Source organism: Centrocercus urophasianus, unplaced genomic scaffold (genome assembly GCF_019232065.1).
Source record: "Centrocercus urophasianus isolate 14NV4802_14NV808 unplaced genomic scaffold, USGS_Curo_1.0 seq_38, whole genome shotgun sequence".
Lineage (NCBI taxonomy): Eukaryota > Metazoa > Chordata > Aves > Galliformes > Phasianidae > Centrocercus > Centrocercus urophasianus.
Window position 1 is genome coordinate 5,893,305 of NW_024884955.1, and position 23,372 is coordinate 5,916,676.

General features: G+C 47.6%; 1 protein-coding gene across 8 annotated transcripts in view; it reads right to left on the reverse strand.

Annotated features, from left to right (window-relative positions):
* The window catches only part of RALY (RALY heterogeneous nuclear ribonucleoprotein), a 131,091-nt gene that overhangs the window by 24,612 nt on the left and 83,107 nt on the right, over positions 1–23,372 (reverse strand). The window contains exon 1 of one of the 8 annotated variants that reach the window (XM_042832537.1): positions 1,741–1,783. The exons of the other annotated variants lie outside the window; for them this stretch is intronic. The gene's annotated coding sequence lies outside the window, so the exon portion shown is untranslated. Of the gene's footprint in view, positions 1–1,740; positions 1,784–23,372 lie in introns of those variants that run through there. 8 annotated transcript variants of the gene reach the window in all.

The following is a 23,372-nucleotide window of genomic DNA, read 5'->3' on the forward strand; positions in this document are numbered from 1 at the left end:
TGTTATTTTCCTCTTATCACACTTGTTCACAAAATGAGAAACACGGTTTTTCATCCTGTCCTGGTCCCTGCCCAACTTTCCCCAGGTTGGTGGCCCTGCGCTGAGACAGATGACAAAAGTGCCGGTCCTGCAGAGACCTCAGGGGACAAAGCTGCTCCTTGCCATGGGCTCAAGAACACTGTGGCCCTTTGGGATGCCCCATCTGGCAGATTGCTCCCCAGTGTCCCCTGGGGCTGGAGGCTGCGTGGCCCCAATGCCTCCTGCTTGCTTGCTGGGGTAAGCCCCAGCTACATGGGCTCACTTTTTTCTGCATCTGCTATGTGCTCACTCAGGTCAAAATCTGATTCTGCCGCAGCCAGGCACTTGGCTCGGAGCGATTTCTAAATGGAGCAGCTCCTCCTTTATCCATAGATGTAGCTTTAAATAAACACAATGCATTACAAGACCCTGCCTGCCTTGCCCTGCCCCAGCAATAGCACAGAAAGGCAGATGCATCTACAACTGAACTCCTCGCCACCTCTGGTGCCAATCACTCCTCCTCGGGAGCTGGCAGTAATTTGCTGGTGAGTCCCCAGGCACCGGAGCTAAGCTCTGAAGCACTGCTTTAATAACCAACACGAACCCTGCAATCTTTTTAATAGCTTTTGAGTTCCCAGCACCTCCTCCACAGCAACCTGGGGGGGTCTCAGCCTTACTCCCAGAGAGCAGAAATACCCTCCGCAATGCCGTGTGGTTCAGTAAGCAGAATAAACTGGAAAGGAACGAGTCCTTGGGTCTTCTGGAGAAAATGGCTCTGACTTTCCCAAATGTAATTGTTAGGGGACCAGGAAGTTATTAAAAGAAGGGAGTAAATAAAGACATTGCAGGTGTCGTACTCGTTATGCAGGAGCAGAGATGCCGTTTGGGGAACGGGCAGTATGAGGATGTCTGCAGTCTCCATCTGACCCCAAATGGACCAGAAATTGGGGGTGTTCTCCACAATGGTCAGTGCTTACTTCACTGAGTTGGTTTCCTCAACCTCTCTGCTTTAAGCGCTAACTCCCCAAAGCTGGGGCTCAGTGCAGATGGAAGCACGGCGCTCCTGCAGACAGGTGGATGCTGAGTGCACAACAGTGTGTACAGAATTAGCTGCTTCATAGCACTCCTCCAGCTCTCTGTCTTGCTACGCAAAGAGCCTGCTTTTATAATTTTTAATTAAAACGAGTCATTTTGAACTGGAGAAATCCTGCCAATCCTTTGAAAACCTGGTCGTGATTTAGATTTCAGTGCATCTGGCAAATCCCTCGTAAAGGAGCAATAAAAATAATCAGTAGCTGTTTTAATAAGCATTTAATCAGTTGTTAAAGGTACAATAGTTACAAAGTCTATCAGGTCAGCACACAGTTTATAGCTGTGGCTCGTAACCATCTGTCCTACATATTATTCATGCCTATAGAAAGCTTAAAAATCTATTTGTCAAGGTCTTAAATCCTAGTGAGTGTGATAAAGGGATGACCTATGGCTGGAAACCCTGAGATAAAGCCAAGTACAACTGCACCAGCCCTGCCTGCCTGCCTGTCTCCTACTGAAGCCAGACGCTGACAGCTCCTTCCACCTGACAGCATACAGGGCCAATTAAACCATCATGTAAAAGTCATCCCACCATCCGTGCTCTGCTAGCAGCAAGAACTTGGGCATTTTCTGAAGCCTATGTGTATCAACGTCATGGGTTTCAAGGTGTGAGACAACACTCCTCTTTACCTGCTGGAACTTGAACTGTCCCAATCACACAAAACTTCTCTGGACTCCACTTCCTCCATGAAAATAATTCTTAAAGGAAGGCATTTTTTTCCCCCTAAAAATAGAGTTTGTATCATCATTTGATTGCAGAATATGCAACAAGTCGACTTTTCAGGACTCTCTGCTTCTAATCGTCTTGGGAATCTCCTGTGAACAGACTCACATTCTTTTTGACAGTAGCAAAATAAATTTTAAAGGTCAATTGACTCAGATAAGCGCAGCCTGGCAGCACTTTCAGATGCAGAATTCCAGGCATAACATTTAGGTTGTGCTCCAGAACAGAAACAAAATTCTTTGGAGGAAAGAATCTTTAAAAGGGAAAAAAAAAAAAAAAAAAAAAAAAAAGGAGAAGAAGAAGAAAATGAAAAGGAAACAGCAATTAAATAGAATGTCATCTGTAATCCCACTGGTGCAAAACCTGATGATTACCTACTGGGCTGTGGACAATGCTACATGTATTAATCTAATTAAAGTCCTTTTTTTACAGGCATCTGAAGCCAGCTCATTAGTGTGTTACTGAGATGCTCATTAATGGCTGGCCATGACTAATTTCTTGAGAATTATTCTTTAATTCTTTATCATTCACTGCCTAATGGGAAAACACAATGTTTCCATCCCCCACTCTCCCACTTGTACACAGTGAAAACCGGTTCTCATCAGCTGCCTATTGACTTGATGTTACTTAATGAACAGTCCCCCACCTGCCCAACTGTTGTTTTAACAGCAAATGATTTATTCATGAGGAAAGTGAGATCTTCAGCAAGTGAACTTTCTGGGAACTTTCTGAGCAGCTTAATGAACCGGCATCTTTGTGCTGCTTCTTGTGTCTCCCTGAGATGTGCAGAGAGGAGATGGAGAGCTGAAGAAGCCCCCTGACAAAGGCTTGTGGGTGAATGGAGCACGGCCAAGGGGAAATCTGGGACCCCAAAGCAATCATTTAACCACCTGACAGGGCTACAGCTCCTGAAGAACAGCTGCCAAAGGGTGTAATTCTCCTTGTTCATCCTCTGGAGACTTTCAACTTGAGACTGGATCAGGCCCGGGGCAACCTGATCTCGCTGTGGATGTCCCTGATCATTTCAGGGCAGTTAGACCAGATAACCTTTAAAGTTCCCTTCTAACTCTAAGGACTCTATAAGATCTCTGCCTGCCTTTTGGCAGAGGTGAGTGTGGCAATGCCATCAGTTCCTCAACACACTGCTGGACTCCCAGTGGGACCATCCTCATGCTCAGCCTCTCACCACCCCTCTCTGCCAGCAGCCCCTATGAGCCAGAAGAGCTGGGGGAATGTTTTTCTGTAGGACCAAGCACAAGTTGAGCATTCCCACACCGCCATGTGCTTCCTGCCACTGGGGATTTCAGCAAAGCCCCACATGCCATGTGAGTTGGCAAAGCCACGCGGTGAGGAGGACACTCCTGTGTTAGAGGGGCAGCTTGAGGCCCCAGTGGGACCCAGGAATGTTTTGCTTTGCAGGTCAACAGCCAATCACCCCCATTCCTCAAGGGAATTAACACCGGGGGGTACCAGTGATGCCCAGTGCCTGCTCCTCACAGTGTTTTCAGAGTGGGGAGCAGAGCATGGGATGGAGCCTCAGGAGGCACAGAGCCAGAGGAAAGTGCAGCCCTTGGCACGCTGATCCTCTGCTTTCTAGCAGCTGAAGTTCTGGACATTCTTGTCCTCTCCTGTAGTTAATTATCAGCTGACTGCCTTTGAAAATTATTTCAGACAGTCTAAATACTCAGAATGACACCAGTGATTAAGACATATATCTCTGTAAAGCCAACTGGTTGTGGGCTCCCACTCCACCTGCTGTGTGATCTGCTCAAACCTGAATGCTGCGCTCATGGTTCTGCATGGGGCAGAGAGGCAGCAGCACCCTCACCCCAAGGTAAGCACCCTACAGAGGAGGGTTTTGTGCCAGTGGTGAGGACAGGGAGACCTGGAGAGCAGCTGGGCTGCTTGGAGTGGTAGCTGTGGTATCACCTGCATCAGTTGCCATTATCTTTTCTCTCGCTCTACACCTACTGGTCTTTGCCTCCCTTGGTTTACATGGACACACAGACTAAGACACAGCCTGGCTCAACGCGGGCACATCTGTTCCTATGCTGTCCTCTGAATCTGCTCCCACCTGCCCAGTGGTGCTCTACCCATCTTGCCCCTGACGTGAGCCAAAACTGGGAGTGAAGGTGCACCACCTGCTGCTCCAATTCCCCATCAATGACATCACGCCAGTGATGGATTCCTTTCTGTACAATGTGGCTGTGAGTGATGGATCACGATGGCGCAGCTGATGCTGCTTTCACCTCCTCACACCTTCCAGGACAGCATCACCCTTTCCTTTGCAGCATTAAGCTCTTGTAACAGGGGTTAAAAAAGCAAGCCCCTTTTTAAAAATAATACAGAAAGATTAGTAAGCCATCATTGTTTGTTGATTATGGTCATCCTTTCCTGTAAATGAAGTTCAAAAGTCATTAAAAGATTTGTCAGCTGTGACTTATGAGCCTTTCCTGCTGCAGGGGAGTGAAGCAATGACAAATGCCCTCCACTGCTGTCATCTGTTATGTGTTAGAAGTTGCCGCGTTCCAATTACCGGGAACCCACCGAATCTGTAAACAAAAAGCAACTCAAATATCCCACATGGCCATTGGGAGCATTAGTCAGAGCTGGAGAGTTCCAGTGGCACAGCATCGGCTGGGAGGGAGTCAGCAATAAATAAATAACACTTTGCATGCGTGCAGGGACTGCTGGCTACTGCATGCAGCTTTATCAGCGCCAATTACATTTTGTGCCTGCTTTGAGGAGGTAGAAACTCCCAGTTGCCCAAGCAGAAGGCAGGGCTGATGGGCTGCAGGATCTCAGGCCACTGGGACCCGATCAGCATCAGATCAGGACCAGGAGCTCCACAGCCCAGCCAAAAGCTAAATAGAAAAAAAAACCCAGCACGCTCATTTTTCTTGCTTGCAGCACAGTGGCAAAGGCTACGCACAGCCAGAGCCCAGCCCTGCCTGCCACTTGCAGAGGAGTGTTTCGCCCTGGAGCAGCCACAGAAGCCATGCAGGGTTCAGTGCTCACAGTGGGTGCCTCCAGCCACACCAGGGAACTCTTCCACACTCAGCGCAGTGGGAAACTCCACAGTTTCCCAGTGTCCTCCTGTTACCCCTTGCCCTGGGGCCCAGCACTTGTGTGTGCTTTACGTGCCAAGCTGGGACCTACCAAGATAGAACAATCCTGGGTCAAGAAGGGCACACATCAGATGTCACCGACTGATCTGTGTGATGGAGGTGGAATGGCGTCGAGTCTCTTGTTAACACAACAGCTTATAAAATCAATTAGATCCCATTAAATGCCAATTTGGCCCTCATCACACTTAACCTCCTCCATGAGAGGGGTAATGGCCCATAGCACTTTACTGCCTCTTTGGCTTTAATTTGTTGGGCATGGTGGAAGGAGCACTTGCAAGGCTAATCTTGCTCCCCCCATCAGCAAAGCTTCTCCCTGCCTTTGAGAAAAGGGGGAGCACAGCCTGGACTCTGTGCCAGCAGGCAGCTATGGATGCCGGGCTCCTGAGTCAAGGCTAAGCTGTCCCACATGGCTCCCTCCACGCCTGCATGGAAGTGGCTGGTGGGGAGGGAGGTGAGGGAACACCAAAATGGTGAGCAAATGGCTTGATTCCTGGCATCAGTACTGAGTATATGGGGCAGCAAGCTTCTCCAGCCTGGCATCACTCAAAGCAATACCACCCAAGTCTTTGGACAAGATTGACCCCAAGCTTTTCTCTATCCAAGCCCACGTCCTGGAGGAGTCACACCAGAGCAGGGATGCGGTACTATGGCTGTGACTTGGTCACAGGGCTGTCATGAAGGACAGGAGCTCTGTGGCCTGCATATGGCAGCAGCCATCACCTATCTGCCTCCCACAAATCCAGCAGGAGGACCAATGCTCCCCTTCATTTGGGGACCAAGCTGTCTTGGAGACCCTCAAAGGAACTGGTTGATGTCCTCATGCACAGAGGTTGGTTATTTTCCATTCACTTTCCTGATCTCTGTACAGCAGCAGGCAGGCATTTATCCTGCCTTTGGGAATACCCCACCCAACCCCATCCTGTGAGTAAAATCAGCTGCATGGGGCTGCATTTACCAGCCCTGCCCACGGATCTTTGGAGGCTTAAATGAGCCAGCATGACTTTCAACTGCTGTTTGCTTTCCTTGCTGCACAGGGCATCTTTGCCTATCGCCAAGAACTGCGAGCAGAAACAGATCTGTCTGGACATGGCCACTCCACAATTACTCATTTTAACAGTAGCAGTCATTGGAAAAGCAAAAGAAGAATGATTTCATTTTCATAACCTTGAGCTCCCCATGCACTGCTTGGACGAGTTTGTCTGCATTATTTTCAGCTCTCAGGAGGCAGGCACTGCATTGCTTTACAGCAGAACGCACCTGGCTGCGCACGCACCGAAGCGCCCATGGAAAGGGCAAACCCTTGTGATACACCAAATGGTTTTGTGAGAGCCTGGTTCTGGGAAGGGCAAGGAAAAGGCTTTGTATTTCTATGCATTTATCTTTTATAGAAGAGTCTGAAACACACCAAGACCTCTTCACACCACACAGTTATTACTCAGGAGCTCACTACTGCAAGATACCACCGGTGTTCTCACCAGACATGGGAAAATCAAGGAAATTTCATTTTTAAGTGTTTTCCAATCTTCCATTCACCTTAAGACTTTAATTTTGATAGGTCAAACTGACAGCTGAGTGTGCAATGGCAAAGGGGCAGCACCTGGCATTCACATTTAATGCCAAGTGCTTTAATGTATTGAGCAGCCACTGCTAACTGGCCTTTTCTCCTGGCATCTGGTGATATTGTAAGACCTTCTGTTTGGATTTTGCTAAAAGCGCCCACTGTGCGTCTGCAGGGGAGAGCAGCAAATGCACCCTAAACACTTTGGTAGGAATAATGAGAACTGAACGTTCACTTCAAAATGAATTCTCATCATTATGAAGCCAAAGTAAGGAAGAAGGTGAGGAAAGAAAGAACAACTCCTCGCTCCTTAGGGTTGACAAGAACTCTCATCATCATCAGGTGGGAGGTGGGAGATCTCCTTGAGTTTCTCTGGGTTTCTCTGGGTTTCTGGAAGAGGCTGGTGGGCTCAGGGCTACCCTAAGGGCAGTGTCCCCACATGGTGGCAGTTTGTGCTTTGCAACAACAGGGGATGTCCCCAGCCCTGGCTGTGTTCTTCAGCTCCATGAGAGCAGTGCCCCAGGGAAACCTTTGGGATTCATTGTGGATACCAGAGGACCAGAGATATGGGAAAAAAGACGCCTTGTTTTCTGATACCTGCAGCTTATGTGGCTCCAAGCCAGTTTTTATCACATCAGGCTATTTTAAACATTTTTTTTTTTTCACAAAGAAAGAATTCATAAACAGTGCTGTTTATCTCCCTAGCTTTGCTGCAGATCTTTTCATGGCCAGCTGACCTCTGGCTCCTGAGCACAGTGGAGTAAATAAATATCACTGCAGTCACTTCCCCCTAAGTTACTTCATTTCTTAACTTCTAACTGAAGCCCAGGTGTGCTTTGTCTCTGCAAGGCCAGCTGAAACTGGGAGGCAGCCATGAAAGGTGGTGATGGGTGGCTTCACCCTTCGGAGCACCCATGAAAACCCCTTACCTGGGAAAGCTGGCAGAAATTCTCTTTCTTTCTCTTTTAACCTCTCTAAGCCACAGTCCACATCCACATGAAGGGTTGTTTTATTTATTCAATATGAAGTCATGAAGATTTGCTCATGGTTGTGCATCACTTAGATGAACAGAAGCCCACAGATGCAATGCTGACAGTGATAGCTGCAATATATAATGTCTGTAAGATAATTAATGCCAATCAAGGAACGCATGTGGAAAATTGATCTTGTCAAAGTATAGCAAGATCACTTTACAGTAAGATGCTGAGTTGTGAGCATAGAGTTAATAATACTATCAATGAGATAAATGTAGCCTTCTTTATTATGTCCGAGCTGTGGATATGTTTTCATTAAGACATGTGAACTTCGTAACATCCGCTTGGATTAAAATCTGGCTAAACTAAGAAACGTCCAGGCCAGAGGAAACCAACAGCTCCTGGTGTGCCACACAACTGGTGCTGCTTTGAGAGGGCATCAATAATTCTGCTGTTGCTGCTGGCAGAACTATTCCTAGGAGGAATCCATGTCTGACAAGGAAAACACAGACAGATGAAAGCCAGCTCAGGCATAAGAACTACTTAAGGACTGGAAAACGTGGGTTTGTTTTTTGTTTTTTTGTTTTTCACTGAGATATCCCTGGAACAAAATCTTTGCAGCTCAACAAAGAAGTTCCATGATGACTGGGGGCTCTAAGTGCCATTACAGAGATCACAAATAGAATTTATCAATCAAGTGGACAAAAACGCAATGCTATCCAACAACTGGGAGTTGAAGCCAGAGAAACTCAAGACAACAAAACAAAACAGGAATGCTTACCATTACTGGCAATCATCCTGAGAGACCAGTTATTTCAAATGCTTCTCTCACATTCTTAAAGCAAGATGGATGGTTCTCCTACAAATCCTGTTACCATTTACGTGTTAGGTTAGCAGGGAATTCAGGGCAGTCCCATTGCCTGAATTCTAAAGGCAGTCAGACATAGAGGTAATGTGACAACAAATTTATTCAGCTCCTTACATACACATGACTGCTCATGCACATGCTGCATTAGTTCCCCTCCAATACTTTGCTGCCAGGGGAATTCTCCTGCCATCACCATCACCAGGATGCGCTGTCAGAAGCAGGAGCTGATCCCATTGCCTTGCTATGGCTAGTGTTGGTGCTACCACCTTTAATGTCCCTCTGGCTGCCAAATTATACTTTAAAGCCAAGCTTCTCCATTTAAAGAATGTTTAGGTCCTGCTTCAAACTGTCTTAGAAGCTAAATCCACATTTTCATTCATCTTTTGACCATTACTAATACAGATGGACCTTAATTTCAATCCAACACCAATGATGCTGTTGTCATCATTAAAACTCAGCAGGGAAGAGATACTTCTGTCTTGTTAGGGGTTTAATTCTCATTGAGTGGGAGCAAAAAAACTCTAAGTTTTAACTTCAGGTGGCCAGCAAGGCAAAAAGAGATGTGTGCCTTGAGCTGCTCCTTGCCTATGTGCACACCTGGAGATTATTTCTTCACACAATTAAGTATCACTGCTCTGCTAAGATCACTAGCGGTGATCTGCAGTAGGAACATGTGATTTATCATTATGAGCATGATTTTTTGCTGCCTGAAACCTTGCATGAGGCCACTTCTTTCTACATTCTACAATCCTGCATTGAGATCAATTTTGCTGCAGCTTCTCTTGGCTCTGCTGAGACTGCAAAGCAGGAGATAAGTGCTGAGCACGTAGCAATATCCAACTGCATGAGGTCAGCCACATGTTTAGAACGTGGCATGTGGAGCACAATGGCATCAGGCTGGGTGACGGCCCCTGAGAACACCCTGCTGGGGACGGAGGCCCCCACTGGCCAACATGATGATGTCACCATAGGTCATTGCTTGCCTGGGGGTCTGCACAGGGACACTGTGCAGGGACTCAACTGGCAGAAAATGGGAGACATTCTGCTGAACTTGCTACTGTGAACATGGAACAGCTGGCACAGACAGGAAGAATAAAAGAGATCTTGGTGGCAGTGACCGTGAACCAGTGAAGTTGAACATCCCATGAGAAGTGAGCAAGGAAATTGTCACATTCTGGAATTATGAGAGTAGGCTTTGGTTTATTCAGAGATCTGCTTGGCAAAATCCCATTGGAGACTGCTCTGGAGGCTCACAGAAGCCAAGGGGCCACAGTCAAGAACACCTCCAACAGCCCATCCTGCTGTGCAGACAGCTGGGCACGCAGCATGAGAACAGCACGGATGCACAGCCAAACCCAAACTGAGCTTTCTGTTATACAGAAAGGCAGAAGCCAGGAGATTGAAGCAGAGCTGGGCCACCCAGGAATACGATGGCAACCTGCTGGATCACTGTGTGGGCATGGAATGTTGAGCTATTGAAGATGTTGCCGAAGGATAGAGAGCCATGGGGGACAGAAACCATATCGTAGCAAGCTTTTGCAGGGTAAGCTGGGAGGAAGATCTTAAGCTCAGAGTGAGCATGACTAACCTTAGGAGCAGACATATGTGGAATATGATGTACCTAAGCTAGACAGTGAGCATAGTGCACCTCCCCTCTGCCAGAGAGCCCAAAGCTGCAGAGGACAGCTATCAAAGCTGTCCTTTCTGGCTATTTCTTGGTGGGAGAGCTTGGCTGCCTAAGGAAGTTCCTACTGCACAGCGGGACCTTAGAGGTCTTCCTGCATTGCCACCAGGGCATGAAGGATGGCTCCTAACTCCAGGAGAGAAGAAAGGACAGGTGGCAATTCGTAACCTGCCTAGCAGCTTACAGATGACCACGTCCATGTTATGGCAACCACTTCTCATGCCCTTACTGGCACTTCTGTGTTTCCTTGTCGTCCCTGTGCTCCCTTGACACACTACCTGCAACCTGTCTGAGCATGGTCAGTCAGCCAAGTCTGGCTCAGTTCTGCTTGGTGCAGTCTGAACAATGCTACTGGGAGTCAGATTGCTGAATTTGTGATCCTTGCTCAGACAAATTTCCCAGAAAGCCAGAACTGATTTTTGCCAAAACAAAAATCCAATCCAAGTCAAGCCAAGAGGCTGAGAGGACTACAGATACACTGCTAAGCCCCAGACTAGACAGTTTATGCTTCCAGCATGTTTCTGGTCTGTCCTTTTGAGTTTAGTTGCCCATTGCCCAGCACTTCTGGAAATTCCACTATATACCTTTTAATGAACCTGTTCAAATCTCAGGGAAATGCACTGTAGCCGAATGAAGTGGAGATGGACAAACACATACATTAAATAGGTGTGCATGTAACAACTGTAGCCAACACCAAATTTGGCCATGGTGCCTTGCACAGGTTGTGCCTTGAGCAATTTGGACATGATGTGGTGTGTACTATGGGATGCACGGCAGTACCATCCTTGGCTCCCATGCTTGGCGCTGTACAATGAAGGAGATGGGTGGTCCATCTCCAACTCTCTGTGATGGAAATGGGTAAAAATCCCAGAAGATGGCAGAGGAAAGGGATTCACTGGGTGGGTAAGTGATCTGTACAGTATCATACAGCAACACGCTAGCAGTGGCTTTAGAAAGAGCTCCTTTTCTTCCTAATTTGCTTTCAACCCACTAAATCATTCTCTCATGCTTTTGGCATTGCCCTTCATTCATCTACCCACAGCAGCTGGGTAATGTGTTACCACAGAGCTGCTAGGAGCACAGTGCAGGAGGACATCACACAGGAATCCAGTGTGATCAACCTCTACACAGCTCCCTGTTGCTTGGACATCTCCTGACGAGAAAGATTAAAGGGATTAGAAGCTTACAAGTTACGAGGGAAGTGAAGGGCTTTGGAAATACTGAAGTCTTAATTTACAAGTGATGTTTGAAAAATGAATGGACTGAGGATTTTCTTCTGCGGGAAAGTGGGAGAATTAATTATGAAGCAAGGTTATTTGACCAATGAAATGGTTTGCTCATCCCATGTAAAAGTACCAGTGTGTATCTTATACACTGTTCTCGTGGCCCATAAAGCCTACCAGATTGTGGGCTGCACTCAGAGCAGCATGAGCAGCGGGGTGAGAGGGGAGATGGGCCCCTCTGCTCTGAGACCCCATCTGCAGCAATGCATCCATATGTGGAGTCCTTAGTGCAGGAGGGACGTGGACCAGCTGGAGCAGATCCAGAGGAGGGCAGCAGAAATGATCTGAGGGATGGAACGCCTCCCATACAAGGAGAGGCTGAGAAAGCTGGGGCTGTGCAGCCTGGAGAAGAGAAGGCTCTGGGGAGAACTGAGAGCAGCCTTTCAACATCCAAAGGGGCTGTAAGAAAGAAGGGGACAGGCTCTTGAGCAGGGTCTGTTGTGACACGACAAGGAGAAATGGCTTCAAACTAAAAGAGGGAAGACTTAGACTGGATATAAGGAAAAAAAAATTTAGAATGAAGGTGGTGATGCACTGGTGTAGGTTGCCCAGAGAGGTGATGAATGTTCCATCCCTGGAGACATTCAAGGTCAGACTGGATGGGGCTCTGAGCACCTGATCAAGCTGTAGATATTCTTGTTCATTGCAGAGGAGTTGGACTAGATGGGCTTTAATGGTCCCTTCCAACTGAAACTACTCTATGATTACATGAAATTAGGTGAATGGCATGAACGGAGTTAGTAGGTTGGGTAGAGAATACAGTTTCATGAACACAGTGAATAAAGAAGGCACTGCTAGAGTAAAGCTGGGGAACAAGTTTCCAGATGAGTAGTTCATCGACTGAAAATCAGATTTTGGGGTAGGCTGCCAACTACTCCAAAAGCATGTGAAAAATCACACTAGGAAATGAGCACTTGCAGAAGGGATAAAGTGCACCTATTTTATTTTCCCCTTTCCATTCTCCGTAGGCACAAATTTGGCAGAGGGGAATGGGTGGGATGCAAAAACGCTTGGAGAAAATCCTTCCAAAGCTTATAGAGTCATAATTTAGGATAGAAAAGACCTTTAAGATCATCAAGACAAATCATCTACCTAACAGTACAAGTCCACTGCTAAACCACGTCCCAGACTGACACATCTACATGTTTCTGGACAGATGGTCCCAGAGTGGTGGCACCAAGACCACCAACAAGCCCCGGAGCTCCTCTGGATTACTCCAAGGGCTGATTCAGGAGAAGTGGTGTGTTACAGCAAATTCTTGTGTGATTTCTGATATGTGTCCAGCTGTAATCAACTTCCTGCAGAGAACAGATCTGAAGTCACATATTACTTCTGCCAGTAAAAAGCTCCCAATGTTCAGATATTTTGGTACAAGGAAACCCTAAAGCCAACACAAAATGGTGGGCACAGTGGTGACGGTCAGCAAGTGGGAAAGATCCATCTCTCTATTACTAATCTGGTGATGCTTCGGAAAGGCTGATCCTGAGATGTTAATAAGTGCTGCTTAACCAATGCAAGATTTTTGTTGTAATGCAGGTATTGACAGACTTTTCCCTCAAGAAATCTCCACATCCTCAATGTGGTTGATCCAAGCAGCCCACGTGGCTAACTAAGCATTTCTCCCTGTGCAAATCATGTGTTTATCATATGTGATCTCATCAAGGAACTACAATAGCACTAACACTAATGGCAGCAGTACGGCTACTGGCTGCACCCCGATAGCCCAGACTGTGTGTTAGAGCAGTCATATAAAATGGGACATAAAAAGAAACGTCTCCACAATTTTATGGCTGTGCCTACTAATTTTATGTAGTTCAGCCTCCCCTGATGTGTCATAAACCATAATGAAAATAGGCCTGTGACGGAAGGTATGAACTGGAGCACCAACCCTATTAACCTGTTTATGCTTCAAAAACTCCACTGAGCTGAAAGAAATTGAGACAGATTTGGGCTGTTAATAGAATTTAATGCTTTCAAGTAGTTTGGTTAAGACTCCAAGTGCCAGCAGAGCAGCTGGCAGCAAACATGTCCTAGGGTCTCCAGTTCCCCAATGCCCACCTCTGGCCATAGCATTGCAGTAAGCTTGTTCCTTGGTTCTCCTGCACTGCACTGCTCACAAAGAGGTCTTATTTCCTAATCTGGCCTGTGGCTCTCTCCTGCAGAAAAATCAGTAATTACTGTAATCACATCCTAGCACTGAGAGTAGTTTTCTCTTGTCATTGCTTCTGGTCTTGTTCTCTCCTTACCCTAACTTCTAACTACCCTAACAATAGCTGATTTCCAGGGCTCGCTCTTGATTTATGTCCTGGGTTGTCACTTAGGGCTTTCGCAGTGGCCTCCAGCTTTCCCAGCTTACTCCATTCTTGGGTACCAGGTCCTGTGGTTCCAGGGAGAACCATCCTTGACCCCATCACATGTGAAACCAAGATGGGTGGCTGTGTCTCAGGAGCTGGGTGAGAAGGGGACCAAATGCCACCGGTTGAGTGCAGAGTCCCCTTCTCTAAGGGTCTTTTGGTGGCTCTTGTGCCCACCTGGACACAAGCGGGGACAGTGCTCCCTGCCAGCAGTGCTCAGCCCTGCTGCGTGCTGAAGCCCCAGCAGAGAAATGCTTCTGGTGCAAACATGAGTCTTTTCCCAGTAAAACCAGTTTAGCCTGGAAGAGCTGCAAGAACAAGGCTGCAAAACTGAGGATCTGCTTCACAAAAGGAGCACTACAGAATGAGAAGGGCTGAGCTGTGCAGCTGCTGGGGCTGCACCATTACCTCCCTTCCTGGGGCCAACCTACAAGAGACTGTGAGCAAAGATACCCATAGCAGCATCTCCCTCCTCGCCAGCAGCCTGCAGCATAGCCACACTGGGCTGTCACATCCTCCATGCTCACCCAAAAGCTCAGTGCTCCTGCATTATTCCTGTTATTGCCTTTTCCACTTACTCGCAAAAGCCACGTAAAAGACTGAAATGCTCACTCTTAGGGCATCATCTCTGCTGGCTCTCATAGCAACCACAGTGCGGCTTGACAGAGTGCTTTTAAAACTTTCCAGGCCTCGGGAGAGATCTACAAAACACTGGGCGAAGGAAAGTATGTATTGTGGAGCAGAGGCGACAGTGAATCCAGAGAGCATGCGATGTGAAAGGGAAAGCAGTGTGATTCATCAGCCAGGAAGAGCAAGACAACTTATCTGTTTTCTGCAATTCCACTTACAGCCAAGAAAAATGAGCCATCGTAACAGAAATTATGTGTGACAGGGAAGGACAAACCACTCTAATCAAAACAACAGCAGTTCAGATAACTCCTGGAAGAACCTGACTCCATTTGGGGATGTGGGGCTGGGAGGATGCACCTGGTAGGACAGACAGTGACAGTGCACAGCCTCACCTCCTCTTGGTGGATAAATTAGTACTCAGAAAGCAAGCAGGCAGGGCAGCACTGCAGCATTCCCAGAGCCCGGTGCTAATGCTTTCTGGCTCTTTGCTACAAAGCCAAGGCAACTGGAGCTAAACCAAAGAATAATAAGTAAATGAGAACCTCCCAAATGTGGAGGCTGAAAAGGAGGATGGGGACTAAAAAAGGACGCAATGAAAACAAAAGACAGTAGTGCAAGTGATTGAGAACATCTGGCTCCCAGAAATGCTTGAAATGGTTCCTGAGGGCACAGCTTTCATTCAGGTCCTCAATCTATTGCTTTTTATTTATTTAATTATTTATTTGTTCTGAACCATAGAATCACAAAGGCTGGAAAAGACCACTAAGATCATCCAGTCCAACCGCTGAGCCATCCCTACCATACCCAGTACCTATGTCCCTCAGTGCCACATCTGCCCTCCAGGGACAGTGACTGCACCACCTCACTGGGCAGACTGAAATGTGAAACCCAGAGCCCACAGCATCACCACGAGGGTCCTCTCCAGTCAGCTGACACTCAAGAAGCAGAGAAGCACTTTCTGCCACTGATAACCATGATCAGATCCCTGACCCAGAGAGGTTTCTGTCTCCTTGTGGTGAAAGGAGATGGCTTGGGCAGTCGAGGATACACTCGGAGTGCAACTCAGCCTGAGCTACATATGCTGTTATGTCCTAACCCCTATCTGGATGTCAGTTATTAGCCCCTGCTATTAAGACTTGATTGGATTCAGAGAAGAGCCAAAACGTAGGAGACAACTATCTAGAGGGGAGTCCAGAGCTCCATTCAGATCATGGAACAAATATCCAGGCACCACTTAAGACTAAATCAGACCAGACAGGTCTGAATTTGGATGCTAAAATTTGACCTTACGTTTTGAGCGTCTCTGTTTGCAGGTGACACCAAGCTGAGTGGTGCGGTCACATGCTGCAGGGAAAGGATGGCGTCCAGAGGGACCTAAACAGGCTTGAGAGGTGGATCTGTGTACCTTGTGGAGTACAACGATACTGTGTACCTTGTGGAGTACAATCCAGGCTGGGGCAATCCCAAGCACAAATACAGGCTGGGCAGAGAATGAATTGAGAGCAGCCCTGAGAAGGACTTGGAAGTGCTGGTGGATGAGAAACTCAGCATAAGCTGGCAGTGCCCACCTGCAGTCCAGAAAGGCAACCATGTCCTGGGCCGCACCAAAAGCAGCATGGACAGCAGCACACGGACTGTCCCCTTCTGCTCTGCCCTCGTGAGGCTCCACCTGCAGTACTGCACTCAGCTCTGGGGCCCACAGCACAAGAAAGACATGGAGCTGTTGGTCCAGAGGAGGGGCATGAAGATGCTCAGAGGGCTGGAGCACCTCTGCTATGGAGGCTGAGGGAGCTGGGGGTGTTCAGAGGAGAAGGCTCCAGAGAGACCTTACAGCAGCCTTGCAGTACCTGAAGGGGCCTAGACAGGAAAAGCGGAAGTACAGGCTGGATGGGGCCCTGGGCAGCCTGGCTTGCTGGGGGCATACATCGTACATCTGGTTTGCCATGATGCACAGCACAAAGCTGAACACCCATCCCATCTGTGCAACGCGGATGATTTACCATCTCATCCATCCCACCTTACATCTAAGCTTCCTCTACATGCCAAAGTCCTGCAATTAATTTAGAGTCTTGATATTCTTAAAAACCACCTTCGAGTTGTTTTCATTTGCCTTCTGGGTTTTTTTTTTTGTTTTTTGTTTTTACATCTGCAAGACCAAGCCAAGTTTTTAAGTCTTCACCATTATAGGCCAGAAATACACCACTACTTTCTGAAAGTGAGAAATTTTGCAACTGACATACCTATAGGAACTGAGGTTTTAAGAAAACAGACTTCATGCCCGTGCTAAAACCACACGAGTTGGCAAACCTGCAGGAGCCTGAGGCTGCAGCAAGATATGCTTCCTCCTTGTGGGTAATTTATGTGAGACCTGCTATTGCTTATTCAGAAAACAAACACTACTTCTAGTAGTACTTTATTATTAAAAATCTCCCTCGACACAATTTGCCTAATTACAACTCTGATAAAAATACGAAAACATTAATGAAATAGAAGTCTACTGGCAATGTGAGCAGCGAGAACTCTGGATCAGATGCTTCACTGATGCAAACTGATGGGTCAGCGGTGACTTCAGTAGCACTGTACCAGCTTATACTGGCAGAAGATTTGGCTATGGCTGGTGACTTGTGTAATTTTAGAACTGGATGGGCAAAAATACTTCCAGCATTGTAAGATGAAGGGAGCAGAGCATGGTGACTTGCCTTAGTCAAGAAGCGTATCAGATGCTTTCCAAGAAGTGGAGTCCTGGTGATTAAACTTTATCTTGGATAATTCCTTCCAAATTTGGAAAGCCAAGAAAGAGTTCTTAGAATTCAATGCAGAGATGAGGTAAGCTCTGGATCCTGTGGTACTCTCTTGTGGAGCAGACACAGCCCCGTTGCGCTGGGAGCCCAGTGCCAGCCTGGGGTGAGCTATGGCAGCAGGAAGGTCTGGCTTCACAGGGCATGGGAAGCTGAGCTCAAGCGCTGTAACCACCGGTATCACAAAAGCATGCTTTATTTCACCATTCACTTCACTGTATCATGGCTCATTACCCAATTCAGCGCGGTCTTTCTCTGCCCTTAACACAGCTTTGTTTTCTCTTATACACAGAGCCAGTGCTAATGAGAGCAGTCATGGCTCTGAGATGCCCTGGGAAGCACTTGTCTCCTCCTGGGCTTACAGGAGAGGATTCCCAGCACTGTTCAGCTGCATAAAGACCCCAAGGCTTCCAAAGCCCACAAGACAGAGGATACAGACCAGGCCCACCAGTCAGTTATGCCCAAATAACCCCCTGAAGTCACCTAAATGCCACTGGGGGAACTTGAGACTGAGATGAACAATCAGCAGAGCTCCTCTGGGGCCCATGGCCAAGTGGTCGATTTATTTACAGAACTGCCATGAAGAAGACAATGAATTCATCCTCCTTACCTTTCATACATCTCTTCAGATGCTATGGACCCTTTTCTTTTCATACTAAGAGAGACTTGCCATCCATTTTGAACTCAGTGGAGTTTTCTTCATTAACTTAACTTTTGAAATGAAAACTTTTCATTTTCGTAACACTTGCTGCCTGTAAAGAAGTCCTGGTGCTCTTCCTCCTGCACCGAGGATTAGCCCAACCACAGTCCTGCTTTGGCTGCCTGTCTCTGTGCACACCCTGGGCTCTGCTGGGGCTTCTATGGTTTCACAGGGCTGCAATGGAAACTGCATCCCTCGTGCTACAGTTGACACTGCATCACCTCATCCCCTGGTAACCTCCTCTGGTTACGCCGCTGGCACAGCTGGTTACCTCACCCTTGCTTCCTCCATGCCCCCCCAGCAGGTTCTCCCTGCTCCCCGAGGCACCACAACGCTGCATGTCCAGTGGGCAGCCTCACTGATACAGTGGCTGAAAAATAGATGGTGTATGAAGTGCAATTTGGTGTTGTAGCAGAGCTCTGTCCCCCTTGGGGTCTCATGGCGCTTGATTAAAACCCTTTTATGGGAAATCAATATTTTACTCATTCTAACTTTCATTCTCAGACCTAAAAAGCACCAAGATGCACTTGTTAGACGCTGCACTACACGCATGCACACACAGGTCTATTCATTAGCAGAGGAATCCCCTAGCACTTATTTTTCTTTCGAAGCACACGCAGAGGTAAGCAAGGTGAGGCTGCTTCCCCAGCAGGATAATACAGGCTGCAGCAGGATGTTAAGGGCTGCCACACAGGAGCACTGCCCCAGGTCACCTCGAGCTCCAGCCAAAGTGACAAGTGGTCGTGGTGGCACTGCACAAAGCTATTCCAGAGCCAGAACAGCCTGAAGCTTTGCCTTGCACGACTGAGATGCTCGTTTTGATGAAATGAACACAGCACTGGCTTGAGACAGAACAGACCCACAGCTGATTTCTGCTTCTCTCTGTGGGGACTGCAGCTGTGTGCTTTGGTCTTCCCATCTGGAAAATGGGCTGAGACACTGATCTTCTGCGGGGTGACAGGTGAGGGTAATGCTGACGCCAGCTGATGGAGGATGGGACTGATGCTGGGATGTGGCCATAGGGGCTGGCATCACTCCTTGCTGGGTTTCTCCCAGGGGTAGCCACTGGGCGCAAGCAGCCCACACACCAGGCCCTGCTAATCACCAGCCCTGCTAACACTTGGAGGCTGAAGGAATGAAACAAGCAGCAATAGTAACAACAAAATAGTACTTAATAATCCCTTCCCAAAGCAGCACTGGTTTATTTCCTCTCAGGGGTTGCTTCGCCTCCTACAGCTTGATCTGTTAGTGCTGAAACCATAGCAACAGCCCAGATTGTACCATTAAAAGTAAGGATGCACGACCACTGTCATCCACACCAGCACCAGCAACCTGCCTGGGTTTTACAAAGATGAAAGATATTTGGGTTTCACATGTGTAAGAGAAAAGTCAACACTCCAGGGCACTGAAGGCAGGTGGAGAGCTGGCTCCCTCTGTTCTTTTCACCTCACACCACAGCCTATAGCATGGGCTATGGGACAAATCCCCACACTCACTCATTTTCCATGTTGCATGGAAACCAACCTCTGCCCTCCTCCTGCCCCACAGCAACCCTGCAGCTGCATGCACCAGGACAGGGATGTGCACTTATTTCTGAGCAAAAGTAGTCTCCTTCCAGGTAAACAGAGCTCAGCATCAAGAAGGAGGCAGGTGGATGTGTCCAGCATTGCCTTCGTTGTGTTGCTTTTATTTATATTTAATTAAAAGCAGCACACTCCAGTCTTTTGTTGGGTACTGTTCAGGCTGCCTTTGCTCTCCACAGCCAGACTAATGGCTGTGGCTGCTCCTGGCACATGATGCTCGGTGACACAAGAGATGAGAGGTCCTGTCCTAGAGGGCAGGTGGTCTCCAGTGCTGTGCTGACCTGTGCTCCTCACTGCTCCTCCCTCATGCATCCCCTCTGCAGAATGGCACTGCCCTGTTGGACTGGAACAAACTTTATTTCGCTTCGTTGAAAGCAGCTCAGCTACTCAACCTGCAGCAACTGTGATGTGTGACATAAGGATGAACTTCTCAACGAGACCAAGGGAACAAACACAGCGGCTAGAGATGGGAGAACACAGGGACAGCATCACATAGTGATTTGTGGGTATTGTCTGTCTAGTTGTTTTTTTTTTTCTTTTCCTTTTCAAAACACAACATGTCATTAACATTTGAAAGCACTGAGTATTTTCCACTTGCTCTCTGGAGGTTAGGAAGTGGGAAGGAAAGGTCTGTGAAGTTTCAGAACCAGTCCGTTGTTTGTTCTTGAAAAAACATCACATGCTGCAAACACATCTGAGAGGTTTGTGCATGAGCTACACGGCAATAATTCTTTGTAGTGAGATGAATGTATACATATGAGAAATGCTTCCAGTCAGAGAAAATGTAGATGAGTTTCTATAGGATGACTGGGATCTGGTGAAGGAGTTTCTGAAGGGGATCTCTTCGGTTATCTTGAGGTATTCTCCCTCCTGGTGAGGCAGGCTGCTATCAACGGCTGAAGATACCAACACCAGGCTGGGCCTGACACAATCTTCATCTGTGCTCTGCTATCTCCCATGGCTCCTTTGCAGTCTTGCAACACAGAAAAATGAACATATCCAGACAAGTAACCAAATCAAAATCAGGCATCACCTTTCCAAGGGAAAGCAAATGACTTCTCCAAAACATTACTCCTGGGTGCTGTATGCCTGACAATAACTCATCCCCTCCTTTTTCTGTGATGCTGGGGAGCAGGTTAAGACCATCAGTAAATTCCCCCCACCAGACAGAATAAACCCGATGCCTCCTTATTCCTTGTGCTGCGATACGAATCTGACCAGCCATCCCCCTGTAATGCCAGGATTTGCCAAGGAGGGATTTTTGTCATTTTGAGAAGCTTAGAAAGCAGAGGGGAGCCCTGCTGCTTCCCAGCACAGGCAGGATTTACAGGCAGGGGCAGCGGAAAGAAACACTGGGAGACTTATCCATTTTTACTTAGAAAAGTGTCACTTTCTATTTAGTGACCTGGTTTCCAGCCTCACGTCTGCATGTGCACTTGCAGATGCCCAGCCTGTGGATTAACAGTGGGTAGTCTGAGCATGGAGCACAAAAGCAGGACCTCTGCTGTGCACTCCCATGAAAGGTGCCATGCAGGGTCCCCACTCTGTCTGGGACCAGATACATAGCTGGGACTTCCACAGGAGTGGCTGCAGGATGCAGGAGGCACCTTGGTGGGATGCCCATGGAGCTGCCAGGGAGTTGCATGCTGCCAGAGCAGAGTCATGAGTGTATGAGACAGCAAGGCAGGAGTGGGAGCTGTGGTGGTGCCGGGGTTAAGCCAAGCATAGGCTGGAGGTGACCGAGTGCTGGGGCTGGGATGGGGCCATATCTCTCACAGGGCAGGCTGGCTTCCCTGCACCATCCTCCTCCTCATCTCTCCCAGGTGAGCAGTGTGGTGGTTCTCAGGACCTTCCAAGAAGCTGCTCATGTTACTGCACCTTAGAGCCGAGTTCCTCCCAGTAGAGAAGACCACTAAGAAGGTCTTAGAGACCTTCTAGGGTTAGACCCCAACAAAAGTACAACCCTCTTTAGACATCAGAGAACACTTTTAGATGCACCAATAGAAAAAGTTCAGCTTACACTCGCATTTTGGTTCAACTCAGTCAAGAAGTCCTGTAAGTCCAAAGGCTGCTCTGCATGAGCCCCAGCAGCACCAGCTGCTCATGGCTGCATGTTAGGAAATACTACTTCTCCAAAAGAGTGGTTGGGCACTGAAATGGGCTGCCCAGGGGGGTGGTGGAGTCACCAACCCTGGAGGTGTTCAAGGAACATTTAGACGCTGTGTAGAGGGATATGGGTTAGTGAGACATGGTTGGTTTAGTGACTGGATGGTTGGACTGGATGATCTTGGAGGTCTTTTCCAGCCTTGGTGACTCTATGGTTCTATGGACCTCCTAGATGTGCTCTGCACTCCAGAAGCCAATTATCTGTACCATTAACACCAGCATTTCACCTAATGAAAGCCCAGGAAGACTTTATTTGGCACCACTCACTTGATGGAAAATGCTGCCAGGTGACAATACTCAGTTAAATGACTGACACAGGATCATTGCCAAACTGGAGTATTTACAACCCCTTCCACCTGAGGCATTTTAATCCCCTTCTCCACAGCACCTTGCCAGCTCAGGGTGAGCACACAGCAGCACTGTTTGGGGCCAAACGACACACACTGTGACATGCAGATAGCTTGACTCAAGGTGGAAAGGAATCTTTATGGTACAGCTCAGCAAGTGTCACAGCTGCACCAGACACCCCTGGAGCAGAAGGACGCTCCAAACCCAAGCCTCCTTACAAAGGAGGTTTTTCAAGGGCTGGTTGATAGGAAGTATATTTTTTTTTTCCTGAAATTTTATCTCCTTGAGGGGCTTCCCAAGAGAAAACATCTCTTTCACTGAAATGTCTTGAGCTAAATGCCAGGAAAAATAAACTGAGAGTAAACCTTGCTCTGGGAATGGGCCCCTCAATGCCAGTAGCTCAACCAGCTGTTCCTATGTCATTCTTTACCGAATTGTTTTACCTTTTCCAAAGGTGAAAAAGCCTCGATCCTACTGAAAGATAAAAGAACAGCAGAGAGCAGGCACAGCAGTGACCCCAAAGAAGAGCCAGAATGCCCACAAGCTCCGCAGTGGCACACCGTGGGGCCGCGCTGCTGCAGAGCTGCACATGTCTCTACTGTCTTATCTCCCACTTCCTAAAAAAGCCTCCCAGATGCAAAGTTGCACACCAGTCTGCGGCCAAAAGAAGATGTTGAAATAGTTGATCCTCACTGTGGAATCTTCCTGAGAGGTGCTCGGTGCCTGCAACCAACACAGCTAATAAACACCTTCCACTCCTACACGCACTTTGGAGTAGATACATTCCCAGCAACATTAAATTAAGTTTGTTAGAAAGATCATTAAATTTCTTTTGATTAAGTGTCAAGAATAAACTGTGGATGAATGATGGAGTTTTTTAATGAGTTCAAAAGTCTATGAAATAGTTTTCTTCCCTGGGTCAATTATAATTTCAAAGCAAAATTCCCGTGGGACCAATTTATTGGGACTGCAAAGAGGCTTTTGTTCTACAGCTCCCAGCTGCTCTGCATGCTGCCTGGCCCTGCCCGTGTGTGCTCAGCTGCAATTTTGCTTACTCAGATAAGATGCTGAATGCCCCAGCAGAAAGCTCAGGGGAGCAGCTTTCTCTTTCTGGTTTATAATACATATTTTGGTGTATTGCAGAAGAAAAAAACCTCCTGCACAATGAACAATTCCCACTGATTTCTGAAACTATCCAGGGATTTGTGCAGTCCCATTAAGCAAACAGAGCCGTTCAGTGCAGCCTAAGTAAAAAGATACCTTGCTCAGACAAGGAGGGTACAGGATCATTACTGGGATATCAACAGAGAGGTCCTGCTGACACAGCTCACAGAACCTGCTCTTCTGGTGTGACAGTGTCACACCAAGTGAGAAAAGCACTGAACCCAAAGCACAGGGAAGAGTATGCCCATGTTTACTGCCAGTAACATGTGTAAGCCAAATATCCAGGCTCAGGACGATGAG